Below are 17,052 nucleotides of genomic sequence, written 5' to 3' on the forward strand. Positions count from 1 at the left end.
TATTACACGTGCAGTGTTCTGCCACTAGCAAAGTTGTGTACAGTTTAGTGCAATATTGGCGACTACTAGAATGTTCCTCACAAAGAACTGCAAGCACCATGTCCTTCACGTCAGTTTTTGATGCATGTGAAGCTGTGCTGCGTTTATATACAAGGTAGAATCCAGCTGCGTGACCTACACAATGTTACTAAACCATCATTCAGTAATGATTGAGGTTGAGTGATAACGTTCAATCATATTTAGAAACGCCAATGCTATTCGCGAAACTCAATAGGTTATTGTAGCTCCGCACTAAAAAAAAGCAGTGACAACAAATTAAGCGTCAGTAGGAGGAAGAAGTAATTGTTTCTACTTACCTCAACGCTCTGTAGGCGAGGAAAGCGTACCATAGACTGAACATGCTGGTCGTTGTGGTCTTTAGTGCGTTCCTTACAGCTGTTGCTCGACTACAGAAGGTAAGACGTTCACTTCTCACTCTTAGTTGGTGGCGTAGCAGGACGGCTGCAGTGCAGAGACTTCGGGAGAGGGCTGCCAAGGCTCGATCACGTCTAGAGGACAAGAGGACCAATAACGTACACGTACTGGGAGCGAAAGATAGGCCGAGATAAGACGTGTGGCACCCAATAATAAGCGTAACGACGGTGTCACGCGGATGCTGAGGCCGCTGTGTTCGGATAATTGTTGCTTGTTACTGTGTATGTGTTAAGAGAAAGTGTCTTTCGCGGTTGAGTGAGAGAGATATAGCAAGTTGGGGCAGAATGTCGTGGCTGCGCCTGTCTTCAGCCTGACATTACACGAGCCAGCCAGTATATTGATCAGCTGCTCGGAACTGGCCGGCATGCGTAGCACACAACTCTCGTAGGACGAACTTTTCTGCCATCTCTTCAATCCCTGTAAACGCCTGTGCACTGTGCTCTTGACTGGGTATATTGGGAAACTGTGCACTTTTCTACAAATAACAAACAATATTCGGTAATATTAGTGCGAAACAAACCATAGTTTATGCGCTGAAAACTGTATTTTTTATGCATTGCATGTAAATACATTAAGCACACCAATTATAGTTAACTCTATTCCTCTTCCCTCTCCGTTTTCTAGCGTAGAACGAGAACAAAGATTTGCGGCCTCCATTACGTATCGTCATAAAGTTTATCAACTGGAAAATTAATTTGGGTAGGAGGCTGAGACGAAATGGTATACGTGCTGCAAAACGTAATACAATTTTCAAACTAAAGAGAAAGAAGCTGAATGAATGGGTTGTTAATTAGGATATCAGTAATGAAATATGTATTTCGTACTAACACGGCAATTATAATACGATTTCCACGTATCACTTTTAAGGCAGCAGTTGAAATTCAAACAATGCTCTCTTGACTCGAGAATGCGCACTTGCGTTACAGTTTCCACAGCTTTATCATTAGCGTAGCCAGAAACGGATTGAGTGAATAATTTTCTTCGGTATAGGAGTCCATCTACAGCAGTGCAACGTAAATTACGTCTACTGTAGACGACAGCCACCCAGATAGTGTTTGTAACCCCCTCCAAACAGATCGGTGCGCGGCAATGAAAGGATCTAAGAAATGAATTCGGGCAGACGGGATTGGCTAGACTAGTGGCATATCTTACACCGTGGAAGATGAGTCAAAATGTTTTGTAATGTTAAGGACTATCAGGACTCTATTTAGTTACTATGAAGAAATTTTTTGGGGCAATAGGTAGATTGAGTATCTGTATGGAATGTTTGAAAATATTGCGATTATTATCCCATTATTAATGTAGTTTCAGACAGGCACAAAAAAAAGTTTTGAAAATTCTTACCATTGGTTCAGCTGCAACACTATACAGCAGTAGTAAATTTTTTGACGCAAAATACCGAACGTCATTCGTCTCTTGTTAGTGAACTAAAGCTTCTTTGGCTATTTACCGATTACAGAAAGAGAATAAAAACATTAAATACTGTTAGTTTTGTGATTGGATGCTCTTTGTGCAAAGCGACTTCCTGTTTTTAATTCTGGCGCCTTTATTAATTTAGCGAAGAGAGTGTAAATTCTATCGAACGAGATACCTAACGATAAACTCCGATCTATACAAAATAGGAAGAAATTCCAGACAACTACCGTTAACGATAGACAACGCAAGCATCAGCTACTGTAACGAGAGGTAATGTTAAACATCAGTTGCCATATTGTAGGATAGGAAAAAAAAGAAAAAAAAAAACAATGTGAGTGCAGTGCAGACGAACACATTTTGAAAAATATATACGTTTGTCTCTTTGGGCAACCGGGAATTAAATGAGTGGAGGAAGCCTGTCACTGTAATGGTAGGTGTACAATTAAGTACTTCGTCTCTCTCTCTATTACATATGGATTTTGTGGAGAACAGTTACTTATTTCCACACACACACACACACACACACACACAAGGACAGCAATAGTTCAAAACAAAAGGTGGCCCAATCCACCTCCACCTCTTTATTGACGATTAGGGGATTTCTCTTGGTTATCAGGCATACGCTGGAACTGGAGAAGCCCAGATATCCCATTGTTCCAAAAACAGATTGAAAGCCGTCACAAACCCCCAGTTTTTACCAAAGTTTCTGGGGCTTCTCTTTATGTTTAGGTAACTGCCAGGCCTGGAAACTCCCTCCCAAATATTCTTAATTGGGACCCCTCTGCCCCATATTTCCGGGATTTGCCTTTTAAGGACGAAATGCTACAATGATAGGGAATGAAGGATACTAAAAAATGAAAAAAGCAATCTTCCCCACTCACAGCTCCCTGCTACTTCCCTGAAACGAGCTGAGTTCAAATATGGGCTGAATCTAAAAGGCACACCTGGATTCAGCCTGAAAAGTAAAGTTTTATCTCACTCTCTTTTGTCATATGGAGGTGTTAGGGGGTTTGCTATTCTTTTCTAGCAGGAACTGCACTGATGCCCCACCTCCTCTAAGACCTCCTAATCTTCCAGTCAAAACACATGAAGTAATGCTAAATCAGGGCAAGCTTAAGAACACTCATTTGTAGTTGTATGCCAGAGTGAAAACAGCTGTTAAAAGCAAAGGCAGGCGAGGCACATATCAAGATGACAATGATGATTATCTATACATTTATTAACTATCCATTTTATCATATTCAATTCAGAAAACAAAGAAATGAATAAAAGTATCTCATATAATAGTTTAAGTGAACAAATCTTAAAAACCAAATGTGTACTGTAGATCAAGCAAATTAAAGTTTACATTATTTAAGTTTATGACAAGACAGTGAAGTAACCAAATACAATAGCAAATCACATATGTGTTAAGTACATAAAAACAAGATATCATTAATTATTTAATACTCTATAATAATACTCTATATGTACTCTATAATAACACTCTATAAGAATATAATAATTCCAATCCCAAAGAAAGCAGGTGTTGACAGATGTGAAAATTACCGAGCTATCAGATTAATAAGCCACAGCTGCAAAATACTAAGACGAATTCTTTACAGACGAATGGAAAAACTGGTAAAAGCTGACCTCAGGGAAGATCAGTTTGGATTCCGTAGAAATGTTGGAATACGTGAGGCAATAATGACCCTAATGACTTATCTTAGAAAATAGATTAAGGAAAGGCAAACCTATGTTTGTAGCATTTGTAGGCTTAGAGAAAGCTTTTGACAATGTTGACTGGAATATTCTCTTTGAAATTCTGAAGGTGGCAGGGGTAAAATACAGGGAGCGAAAGGCTATTTACAATTTATACAGAAACCAGATGGCAGTTATAAGAGTCGAGGGACATGAAAGGGAAGCAGTGGTTGGGAAGGGAGTGAGACAGGGTCGTAGCCTATCCCCGATGTTATTCAATCTGTAGATTGAGCAAGCAGTAAAGAAAACAAAAGAAAAATTCAGAGTAGGAATTAAAACCCATGAAGAAGAAATAAAAACTTTGAGGTTCGCCGATGATATTGTAATTCTGTCAGAGACAGTAAAGGACCTGGAAGAGCAGCTGAACGGAATGGACAGTGTCTTGAAAGGAGGATATAATATGAACATCAACAGAAGCAAAACGAGAGTAATGGAATGTAGTTGAATTAAATCGGGTGATGTTGCGGGAATTAGATTAGGAAATGAGAGGCTTAAAGCAGTAAAGGAGTTTTGCTATTTGGGGAGCAAAATAACTGATGATGGTCAAAGTAGAGAGAATATAAAATGTAGACTGGCAATGGCTAGGAAAACGTTTCTGAAGAAGAGAAATTTGTTAACATCGAGTATAGATTTAAGTGTCAGGAAGTAGTTTCTGAAAGTATTTGTATGGAGTGTAGCCCTGTATGGAAGTGAAATGTAGACAATAAATAGTTTGGACAAGCACAACTTGACTAGGAGAAGGGATCGGTTGGTGGGGCATATTGTGAGACATACAAGGGATCACAAATTTAGTATTGGAGTGCAGCGTGGATGGTAAAAATCGTAGTGGGAGACCAAGAGATGAATACACTAAACAGATTCAGAAGGATGTAGGTTGTAGCTTGCACAGGATAGAGTAGCATGGAAAGCTGCATCAAACCAGTCTCTGGACTGAAGACCACAACAACAACAACTCTATACTGGCAGGTTAATTAATTTTTTACATGTATACAAAAATGGATAAATTACAATCACTTTATCACATCATTGACACTGCCTTAAGCAGCGTTTTATTGTTATTATTATTATTATTATTATCATATATTCTTTCTTAATCAGAGATCACTCTTCTGTGGTTCTGTTATTGATCTTTGTATGTAATCTGGTTTGTGTATCTTGCTGTAATTTGGGTTTCTGTTTTGTTTTTTTAGATCACATACTGTAATTTGGAGTTGTCTATCACTTCCTCAATTTGTGTAATCTATTTAGTGTTGCCCTTACTATTTCCACATGTTTTCTGTTGTTCTCTTGTTAATTCTGTTTTCTGGTGTTCCCATCAGATATTCAAAGAATGATATACACTTCTTCCTTATCAGTGTTTCATTTGAAGCTATTCTCCAATTCCCATTTACTTGATATTGTTTATTTATACATGTCCTAATTATTCTTCTTTCTTCATTTAGTATTTCGTCAGTTTCTGCTGTATTAGTTGTTTGAAGATGGTTGCAGCTGTGTATGTTATTTCTGGTTATGTAATTGTTTTATAATGTTTTAATTTTGCAACTATGGATAGGCCATTTTTGTTGTATGTGTTTTTGTAATGTAATTTGCTGTGATCAGTTTTATTATTTTGTTTCACTATGTTGGTTTCTCATTTAGAGTGTATGTTATGATTTCTCTTATATATTTAAATTTATCAGAAATTTTGAGTTCCAGTTCTTATATTGTAATTTTATTTGCAAGTGGTGGATCATTAGCATAACCTTGGTTTTTTCAAAACAATATTCTGAGGGCAATTTTCCATGCTATTTCGTGTAGTGATTTAACTTCTTGTCTGATTTCTTGAACATTGTTTGCTTGGATAGCAAGGTCATCTACACATCCAAGCAATTTCAACTTATATCATTTTTCGAAGTTCCAATTCTTACGTTCTTTGCTTTATTCTTGTATCATTCTCTCATTATGCCGAGGTGACAAAACTTGTGGGAAATCTACCCAGCTTTGTGCAGCAACTAGCAACTTGATGTGGCATGGACTCAACAAGTTGTTGGAAGTTTCCTGCAGAAATATTTAGCCATGCTGTCTCTATAGCCATCCATATTTGTGAAAGTGTTACTTGTGCATGAGTTTGCGCATGAACTGACCTCTTGATTATTTCCCACGAATGTTCAGTGGGATTCATGTTGGGTGATCTGGGTGGCCAAATCATTTGCTCAAATTGTCCAGAATGTTCTTCAAAGCAATTATGAACAATTGTGGCCCGGTGAAAAGACATCGTTGTTTGGGAACGAAGTCCATGAATGGCTGCAAATTGTCTCCAAGTAGTCAGATATAACCATTTCCAGTCAATGATGAGTTCAGTTGGATCAGGGGACCCAGTTCATTCCAAGTATACACAGCCCATATCATTATGGAGCAATACCAACTTGCACAGTGCCTTGTTGACAACATGAGTCCATGGCTTCATGGGATTTGTACCACACTCAAACCCTACCATCAGCTCTTACCAATTGAAATCGGGACTCATCTGACCAGGTCACACTTTTCCAGTCATCTGGGCACCAACCAATACGGTCCCAAGCACAGGAGTGGTGCTTCAGGCAATGTTGTGTTGTTAACAATGGCATTCACATCAGTCATCTGCTGTCATAGCCCATTAATACCAAATTTCACTGTACTGTCCTAACAGATACATTTGTTGTACATCCCACATGGATTTCTGTGGTTATTTCATGCAGTGTTACTTGTCTGTTAGCACTAACAACTCTATGCAAACACTGCTGCTCTTGGTCATTAAGAGAAGGCCAACAGCCACTGTGTTATCCACGGTGAGAGGTAGTTCCTGAAATTTGGTATTCACAGCACACTCTTGACACTGTGGATCTCAGAATGATGAATTCCGTAATGATTTCTGAAATGGAATGTCTCATGGATCTAGCTCTGACTACCATTCCACATTCAAAATCCGTTCATTCCTGTTGTGCAGCTATAATCACATCAGAAACCTTTTCACGTGAATTACCCGAGTACAAATGACAACTCTGCCAATGTACTGCCCTCTTACACTGTGTGTATGCATATATGTACATTTCCCTGTCCCATGACTTTTGTCATCTCAGAGTATAGTTCATCAAGATGGAGCTGGACAGGGTGGGGTGTCAGAACCTATTTATGCTGGAGAGTGCTAAGAAAACATCATTTACAAAGCAAATTTATTATGCAATAATACAGGACTGTCTTCCAAATTGATGCGCCACAGCTGGGCTGGCAGAGCAGTGCCTTGTCAGAAGCCAAAGGCCAGCATGCTCTCATCTTGCAGTACTGCCAGGCCAGCGAAGTGTCGGGTGGTTGCTATTACGTCACAGGGCAGCCATTGGTCTGCGGACTGTGGTGGCCTCCAGCTATACATATCAATGTCCAGAGTGCACTTGTTGATGTCGAAGATCTGAATTCAGGAATCAGACCACAGTTCCACCTGAAGTACTCACTGGCACACAGGGGTCAGCTCTCAGCCTCTGTTTAGGAGACAGGAGCCACCGGTATCGGTGTTTGCCACAGAAACAGAATGAGCAACACCAGCCCCCCCCCCCCCCCCCTCAAAAATGGATGACAGAGAGTGTCCAGATCACAAATGTGAAGCCTCCAGTAGGCCTGCAGGGTGGTGACAGCCTCTGTGCTCTGTCAGTGTTGCCTTGGATTCAGCTGGCAACAGCAGTGCCCTTCCAGTAGAACTCATGGTTCCACAGATGATCAAAGACAGCTAGGCATGCTGAGGGTTGGTCTCCATAGCCTTCCCTCTCACTGTATAGCTGAAGGTGACACAAGGGCTGAGACTATGCACTGGATGGTCAGCAGTCAGCACTCAGCAATGAGACATTTGTTAAGAAAGTCTGGTTATTTACGTTGACACTTTCCAAGCACTCTGCGGTAGTGTAGGTGTTCTGGTTTTTTGCTCACTGTCAGCTCTTCTACTGACTTCACACTTTAACAGCTTCAGCTTTCAGAGGCTCTTCTCTGTTGAAATGGGACTTGAATACTTACTGTTGCGGTGGTCATTCCTCCGTGCTGTTATAACTTCCATGTTTACTACCACTTACTCAGAATCTCCCTGTAGTGGCAGTCTGCCGGTCATTGACAGAGGCAGTTTGGCTTCCAGGTGCTGAGGTTGAAGTTAGATGAATTTTTAATGTCCACCAGGAATATTATCCTGGGACATAACAGTGCATGTCGCCATCCTATGACATTGGTTAGATCAGTGTATTTATTCCAGTGCGCCATTTAACAGTAATGGTGATACGCAGTTACCTTGTCTGAGACCTATTTTTATGAGGAATGGTTCATAACTTTCTTCTCTAAACTTCACTTTCAATTTGATATTATTAGTAAGAGTAAGTACTAATAGATTAACTGGTTTTGGTTGGAGTCCTAGCTAATAACACTGCTAGTTACGAACAACCAACTTCTGTAGGACTCAATATATCAGCCCAGTCAGTATACCCAGTGGCACATGGCTGCATGTAATTTACTGAACATTCGGGTACTCATTAACAATCTAAAAAACTTTCACTTATTAATATTTTTAAGCTCATGTTTAAAAATACACAACTTTGATATCCTTTTAATGCTTGGGGGAACGACATCAAAAATAATTTTGGGTTGATATATTGTCCTTTTGTGATAACGGATTTTCTTATGTACTCCTCTGTGAGAATAATTTCTTTGTCTTTTTAAATATTCATGGAGCTCACTGTTAAAAAGAAGAAATCAAGGGATGAGGTGTCAGAAACCAGATACTTTCATAGATATAAGTAGATGGAAGATTATTTGAAAATTTCTCTGCAGGTTCCCTAGGTGCAGCCCCTTTCATTATTCTTATTGCGCATTGTTGAATGGTAAATGAATGTTCTGCCAGACTTGAATTACCCCAAAACAAGACACCATATTGGAATAGACTAAGCATAAATGTGTAATAAGCACACATTATTGTTTGTTCACTGCAGCAATTTTTAAGCATAACAGCATTGACTGAACTTTTTATTGAACACTTCTGTATGTTTATCCCACTTTAGATTTTCCTGTGGCCAAATTTCTAAAAGCTTTGTATTTATAGTTTGTAATATCATCTGTTCACTTAACTTCATAACTATATTGGGCTTTACATTATTCAGTATGTGGCTGAAATTCATTCATAATTTTTTTTTTCATTTACAAATAAACTGTTATCTCTAAACTATTAATTTGCTTCTTCTGTTGTTATTTCCACTTTTTTGTGCAAGTCAGTCTCATTATGACCTTTAATAAAGAGGCTTGTATCATCAGCAAACATTACAGCATCAGTGTATGTTAAATAGCTTGGTAAGTCATTTATGAATATCATGAACAACAGTGATTTGAGTACCTAGCTCTGGGGTGCCAGTAGGCCTACTCCATAACTAACTTTCTTATGTTCATAAAAGTATGAGTTTCCTCCATGAACTATTTCTACTTTCTGGCATCTGTCAGACAAGCAACATTTAAAGCACCTGTGAGCAGTACCACGGAATCCATAGCAGTATAGTTTTTCAAGCAATAGTCTATAATCGATAACACTGAATGCCATGTATAAATTTAAAAACTCCCCACAGTTTACTTCATTGTGATCGATGTAAATTAGCTGTGTCAACTGGATTTTTTTTCTTTTCACTGACTAGTATTCCACTTTTTTTTTCAGGACAGCAGGAATTCTTTTGTATATTGCTCCTTCAATAATTTTTAAGAAACAAGACAGCATTGATAAAGGCCTTAAGACTTTTACATCATAAGGATCACTGGTTTTGTATAGTGCTTTTATTATTGACAGCCTAAGTTGTCTAGGAAAAGTACCAGAGCTGAAAGAAGCATTAATTATTTCTACAAGCAGAAAAGCAATATATTTCCTGTGTTAATTACTCTACAGTACCATAAGACAATTTATTTTTTGTTTGATGTTACCGTTCACTTCATCTTGCACTATTACAGGATACGAAAACATAGTTTTAGGATTATAGAGATATTATGATTAATGTCAGTATGATTGAGTTTTTTTAAGGTTTTCTAAAAGGCTCATTTATAGTTCTGCCCCACCTTTAATAACAATGTTGTTTCTTGCCTAAGTTTGTTTTTATTACTTTCCAAAGTAATTTTATTTTTCTGGTACCCTTGTTTCTACAGATGTATGAATTGTTGTTTAACTTTTTTGCTGCAGTAATGACCTTCCTGTACAATTTTTTGTAACAGTTGACATACTGTTTCACAAGCCGATTTCACCTTGCTGGTTTAATTAACTTTCTAAGTAGCCACCCAGAATTTGTTATCCTCTGTGTTATTTAGATGTTAGTTCTATTTTTTTACTTTTGTTTTCTTAAGAGGGGACATGATTTGATAGTTGTGCTTATAGCAAGCTAAAATTGACTCATTTTTCACATCTACATTGTTGTGTTTACCCAAATTCCAGTTTAAAATTTTTAACAAAGAGTTAAAATGTTGTCCACATTAATACACCTTTTGTAGTATTTCTTACTTATCATGGAGTCTGTACTGTGTACATTATTTATACAAAGTTATATTGCTTGTGATCCAAGAATCGAGTGTCGGTCACTTCTAAAACTTGATCTAGTTTTTGCAAGTCAATAAATATTTGATCAATTATGGTTTCACAGCTCTTTCCATGTCTAGTACACTCATGGACAATTGGGGCTAAATTGTTAGAATATAACAAACTGGATAATTTTAAATTTGACACTGAAATCTCCAAGTACAATAATGCTTTCTGTAAAATGCCTTAATTCACTAAAAAGTCTTTCAACACTGTCCAGAGGTGCCATAAAGTTACATGATGGGGAATGGTATATGCACACAATAATTATTTTGGGTTCTATAAGTTTGTGCGCACTATGTTGGAATTATTTTTCAATATTTTTTTTATCGCACTGAACTTAATTTCTTTATATTCAATTCCTTGTCAGGTATATATGCATGTTCCTCCACCTTTAGAAGTCTGTGTACAAAAGCTACTAACAATTTCAAATCCTGTTATACTAGCAGTACAAGCTTAGTTTTCCCTTAGCCAGTGTCCACTCATACATAAAGCTGAAATATCCCTTTAGTTGATCAAGCAAAAGAATATCTAATACAGCAATCTTACTTACTATTTTGATACGAAATTACTAATGAAAATAATAATTGAAATGGCCTGGTGGTGACACTCTTCTTTTACTTAAGGGGCAGATGGTTCTTACTGCTTCTGCTGGTTTAGTTGTAAGGATAACTCCCATCTGTGCAGTTCAGGGCTGCATAGACGGGAGTTATCCTTACAACACATTCTCTGCTCCTGTAATTATCCCAGCCTCAACATTCGGTAACATACTGTCCCTACACCCTATACCCAACAGTTTCCAACCACTCCGTCCTATCATCTCCTCCCCATCGTTGTTTCCCACACTCTTTGTTTGCTGCCCTCTGCCAATGCACGGACCTACCTTTCCCTGCTCCTCTCCTTTTCTCTCCAGCTCCCTGCCCCACAACCTCCTGATGCTGCACCTGTTGGCATTCTATTCCCTGCACACTCTGCCAGACAACGTTAATCTATCTCCCTACCTGTACACTACTATCCTTTCCGCTTCCCGTGCTCTCCAGAATAATGTACTGCTTGTATCCCACATGATAGTTGCATTCCAGCCAGAGATGCTGGAGTTGGTCATCATGTGTGTATGATTGGCGTGCGTTTCTCCTTTGCTGATGAAGGTTACGGCCAAATGCTTTATGTAAGTGTCTTGTAATTGTGTCTGTCCACAACTTAATGTGTTTTCTTTACAGTAAGTAGCAATCTGTCTTTTCCTACCTGGAGTTCCCATTGTTAGATATGGTAATGGGAAGTCCTGGTTGAATGTAAATAACTTAGAAGTAAAGGTAACAGCTCACTAAATAGTACAGGCATTGAATCATTGACAGATGCATAAACATGACTGAAAACTTTGCTAGCTTTATATATATAACAAAGATTCTGTGACTTAACAAGTGGGAAAGCACTGGTAGATAGACACAATAAAAAAAAACACACAAACACACATACAAAATTTCAAGCTTTCGCAACCCACAGTTGCTTCATCAGGAAAGAGGGAAGGAGAGGGAAAGACAAAAGGATATGGGTTTTAAGGGAGAGGGTAAGGAGTCATTCCAATCCTGGGAGCGGAAAGACTTGCCTTAGGGGGAAGAAAGGACAGGTATACACTTGCACACACACACATATCCATCCACACATATACAGACACAAGCAGACATATGTAAAGACAAAGGGATAACTCTTTGCCTGTCCTTAACTGTCTGCTGAAGCTGGAGATGTTATTAAGTTCTCTAATATAATGTGGAAGGATATTCCACAGTCAGGTTCCTGGTACTGAGAAAGACTTCAAGAAAGTGGCTGAATGATGGAGTGGAACAGGAAGGGTGTTTCTGCCATGTTGTTCAGATAAGAGTATTAAGGTCAAGGAGAGATATGAGGGCAGTATTCATTGATTAGACAGTAGAGAAGACAGAAGGTATGGAACTCTCTGCACTTGTCTACCAGCAGCCAAAATAGCCAAGCATATGATGGCAAAATATGATCAAAGTGTCACACATGACAGATACAATGGACACAGGCATTCATAGCAAATTCCAGCATTATAAGCTTTCCTGAGAAAGGCCTTGTAGGATAACATCTTTGTAATCAATCTCTGGAAGTATAAGTGTTTGTAAAAGTTTCTTTTTCAGGTCAAGTTGGAGACAAAATGTTAAGAAGCAGTTTTATACATTGACAACGGCCTCTCTGTCTGGAAGCTTCAACTGAAGACAACAGCCTCTCAGTCTGGAAGTTTCAACTGAAGACCAAGCCAGGTGTGAAAGCCTATATTTATGTTAAATGCCGATGTTTGAGAGATAATGCACAGATTTTTAAAATATGTCCTGAAGTTTCATCCATGACTTTATATATCTATTTGAGAACTGATAAACCAAATGTTGGCAGTCCTAGGAAATTAGCTTTCTCAGTGCCTTCGTTTCCTTTCTATCAAAGTACGCACTGTATCAACGTTCATATGCATGTATCTCTTTAGTGTGAATTTGTGCATTAACAGTTTAATTTGAAGGTATTTGTGAGCAATCATCATCTTATCATTCCCATAATCTTATTCTCAGCATAGCATTTATCAAGCTGTATATCAGCTCCCTTGACATTTGAATCTAGAATGGTGTAATATATCGTTTCAATACAACTAATGTTAGTATGTTGCCCTCTTGAGAATAAAAAAATAAACAAATATTGTAAATTTGAGAATCCAGTTTTTCATTTATATAAACTTGAAATATTGATCACAGCAGCAGTGGGCAGGCACATGTGAATAATAGCTGTAAACATTTAATGCATAGAACCATATTTTTTAAATGTTTGTGTCACTACTTTTTGTATCACAGTGCAGTCAAAGGATATTAGTCATATGCTCTTTTTATATCATTTCAATGCAGAACCTTTTCTGATAAGGATTCAAAGGAACAATTGTCAGACCCAGATTTTAATTGGGCCAAGGATTTTATTTCCTTTTCAGCCTGACCAAATAGACTGTCTGTAATGTGCAATAAGCAGTGTAGACCATGTGTATTCACACAGCTACGATTGTATATATAAAATAGAGGGAAACATTCCACACGGGAAAAATATATTTAAAAACAAAGATGATGTGACTTACCATACGAAAGCACTGGCAGGTCGACAGAAACACAAACAAACACATACATACACACAAAATTCTAGCTTTCGCAACCAATGGTTGCTTCGTCAGGAAAGAGGGAAGGAGAGGGAAAGACGAAAAGATGTGGGTTTTAAGGGAGAGGGTAAGGAGTCATTCCAATCCCGGGAGCGGAAAGACTTACCTTAGGGGGGAAAAAGGACAGGTATACACTCGCACACACACACATATCCATCCGCACATACACAGACACAAGCAGACATTTGTAAAGGCAAGACTGGTCTTTAAATATGTCTGCTTGTGTCTGTATATGTGTGGATGGATATGTGTGTGGGTGTGTGCGAGTGTATACCCGTCCTTTTTTCCCCCTAAGGTAAGTCTTTCTGCTCTCGGGATTGGAATGACTCCTTACCCTCTCCCTTAAAACCCACTTCCTTTCGTCTTTCCCTCTCCTTCCCTCTTTCCTGATGAGGCAACAGTTTGTTGTGAAAGCTTGAATTTTGTGTGTATGTTTGTGTTTGTTTGTGTGTCTATGAAATTTGTTTTTTAATCACAGTGGTTAATTGTGTTAGCATGACAAATTACACAGTCAAAGTTTAAAACATTTCAAATAAGGCAGAAAAAAGAATAAAATCATAGCTGTGTAAATACACATGGTCTACACTCAACAGTACAACACAACAATTATAGACACACAAACAAACACAAACACACACACAAAATTCAAGCTTTCGCAACAAACTGTTGCCTCATCAGGAAAGAGGGAAGAAGAGGGAAAGACGAAAGGAAGTGGGTTTTAAGGAAGAGGGTAAGGAGGCATTCCAATCCCGGGAGCGGAAAGACTTACTTTAGGGGGAAAAAAGGACAGGTATACACTCGCACACACACACACACATATCCATCCACACATACAGACACAAGCAGACATATTTAAAGACAAAGAGTTTTGGCAGAGATGTCAGTCGAGGCAGAAGTGTAGAGGCAAAGAAGTTGTTGAAAGACAGGTGAGGTATGAGTGGCCGCAACTTGAAATTAGCGGAGATTGAGGCCTGGCGGATAACGAGAAGAGAGGATATACTGAAGGGCAAGTTCCCATCTCCGGAGTTCGGATAGGTTGGTGTTGGTGGGAAGTATCCAGATAACCCGGACGGTGTAACACTGTGCCAAGATGTGCTGGCTGTGCACCAAGGCATGTTTAGCCACAGGGTGATCCTCATTACCAACAAACACTGTCTGCCTGTGTCCATTCATGCGAATGGACAGTTTGTTGCTGGTCATTCCCACATAGAATGCATCACAGTGTAGGCAGGTCAGTTGGTAAATCACGTGGGTGCTTTCACACGTGGCTCTGCCTTTGATCGTGTACACCTTCCGGGTTACAGGACTGGAGTAGGTGGTGGTGGGAGGGTGCATGGGACAGGTTTTGCATCGGGGGCGGTTACAAGGATAGGAGCCAGAGGGTATGGAAGGTGGTTTGGGGATTTCATAGGGATGAACTAACAGGTTACGAAGGTTAGGTGGACGGTGGAAAGACACTCTTGGCGGAGTGGGGAGGATTTCATGAAGGATGGATCTCATTTCAGGGCAGGATTTGAGGAAGTCGTATCCCTGCTGGAGAGCCACATTCAGAGTCTGGTCCAGTCCCGGAAAGTATCCTGTCACAAGTGGGGCACTTTTGTGGTTCTTCTGTGGGGGATTCTGGGTTTGAAGGGATGAGGAAGTGGCTCTGGTTATTTGCTTCTGTACCAGGTCGGGAGGGTAGTTGCGGGATGCGAAAGCTGTTGTCAGGTTGTTGGTGTAATGATTCAGGGATTCCGGACTGGAGCAGATTTGTTTGCCACGAAGACCTAGGCTGTAGGGAAGGGACCGTTTGATGTGGAATGGGTGGCAGCTGTCATAATGGAGGTACTGTTGCTTGTTGGTGGGTTTGATGTGGACGGACGTGTGAAGTTGGCCATTGGACAGGTGGAGGTCAACGTCAAGGAAAGTGGCATGGGATTTGGAGTAGGACCAGGTGAATCTGATGGAACCAAAGGAGTTGAGGTTGGAGAGGAAATTCTGGAGTACTTCTTCACTGTGAGTCCAGATCATGAAGATGTCATCAATAAATCTGGATGCGTGCAGCCCGTAGATCCTTACATCACTCTCCCCAGAGAGAAAGAGCAACCATAGGTGACTCAAAATGACATCCTGGGCGTTATGAATCAATTTCGCCATTTGTGGCATCAGAAGGTGTTGCAACATGTATTTCATTTGCAGACGTAGTAACGTTCGGTACAGAGAGGCGTCCCTTCAGGATGGCAATTTCAAACATGATAAATGCTGTTGACATAAGACAAATTAATAAAAGCAATACGAATACAATACTGGCAATCCAGTATGCACTAACATTACTGGATGAATCGATGGTCTTAATTCTGTTTGCTGCTTCAGTGAATTTTAACTCATTATTGGAAGAAAACAAATTTTTATGGATATCCTTAATTAAATTATTGTCTTCAGAAAAACTTGATAAGGAATGCTTTCCATATGTTAAGATGTATGAACCATTGTAATAAACAGATAACATTCTCATTAATGGCTACCGTCCAATTGCATGAAATGTAGTTGGCAATACACATGATAAATCACAATGTGTGGCAATCAAGATTCATCCACTATATTCAATTTGAGTGTAAAGGGTAGCTCAGGTTTATCACAATTTTTACTTGTAAATGTGACATCGAGGGTAGAGTTAAATGAGAAAATTATACCATCAGAACATCGTTTAAGAAATGAATGATGAAGATGTGTTCAAATTCTAGGGCAATCATCTCTTGGGGGGGTGATTCATAAACAATTCTTTCTCACAGCTGTACACTCTACTTCTCACAGCTGTACACTCTACTGTCTAAAAGTACTGTCGATTCAGGGCAAATTAACTTATGACTACGTTTACACCTAATAACAGTTGTATGTGGCAAAAGCTTTAAAAAACAGTAACTCTCTTGTTCATAATTAGCAAATGTAGACTCTACCTGCATTTTGGCTGTGATCCAGTTATTATGCCAAGATGTACCCATTTCCAAAATTGTATCATTACCCTTAAAAGAACGAATTAGATCAATTTGCTTCTTTACAGAATTGAACTGTTGCTGGATTTTACTCAGATTGTACTTGAGTACAAGTTTTGCATTACTTGTTGAAACTACCATGACTGATCGTGGTTCAAACAAAACACCTGTACTCTCTGGATAAACACTCGGCTGAAATAAACACATGCATTACACTCTCACACACTACACACGTTTGTAGAGGTGTCTGGAACAGGATCACTTGGAACGTGGCGATGCCTCGGCCTCGAAGTCTGGACTGTGACCTTGCGTTTCTCACTTCCTGGGTTTGAGAACAGCAGGTCTTCCTCTTGGTTGGTCCTTGTCGTCTTGCGATACTACAGGAAATCTACCCAGAAATGGCTATACGCAATTGACATGAACGACAATCGAACAAAAGGGCAGTTGGAGCTGAAGAGTGACTGGCGACAACATCTCCAAGATTGAATATGGTCCTTTCCAAACTTCTTAAAATTTTGTCCTGACTCTTCTTTAACACCACATTGCTCAGATACACAATATCTGTAACTCGATACTGTGGCACTGCTGCTTGGTGGTCGTTTTGTCTTGCTCGCTGCAGAAAGGATTGATGATTTTCCTGTTTCACTCCC

At 39.3% G+C, this 17,052-nt stretch overlaps 1 long non-coding RNA gene across 2 annotated transcripts in view; it reads left to right on the forward strand.

Annotated features, from left to right (window-relative positions):
• LOC124711568 overlaps positions 1–12,892 on the forward strand; it is an 81,518-nt gene extending 68,626 nt beyond the window's left edge. For both annotated transcript variants that reach the window (XR_007005489.1, XR_007005490.1), the window contains exon 3: positions 12,379–12,892. This is a non-coding gene — a long non-coding RNA (uncharacterized LOC124711568). The remainder of the gene's footprint in view (positions 1–12,378) is intronic.
• Positions 12,893–17,052: the final 4,160 nt, after the last annotated feature.

Source organism: Schistocerca piceifrons, chromosome 1 (genome assembly GCF_021461385.2).
Source record: "Schistocerca piceifrons isolate TAMUIC-IGC-003096 chromosome 1, iqSchPice1.1, whole genome shotgun sequence".
Taxonomy (NCBI): Eukaryota; Metazoa; Arthropoda; class Insecta; order Orthoptera; family Acrididae; genus Schistocerca; species Schistocerca piceifrons.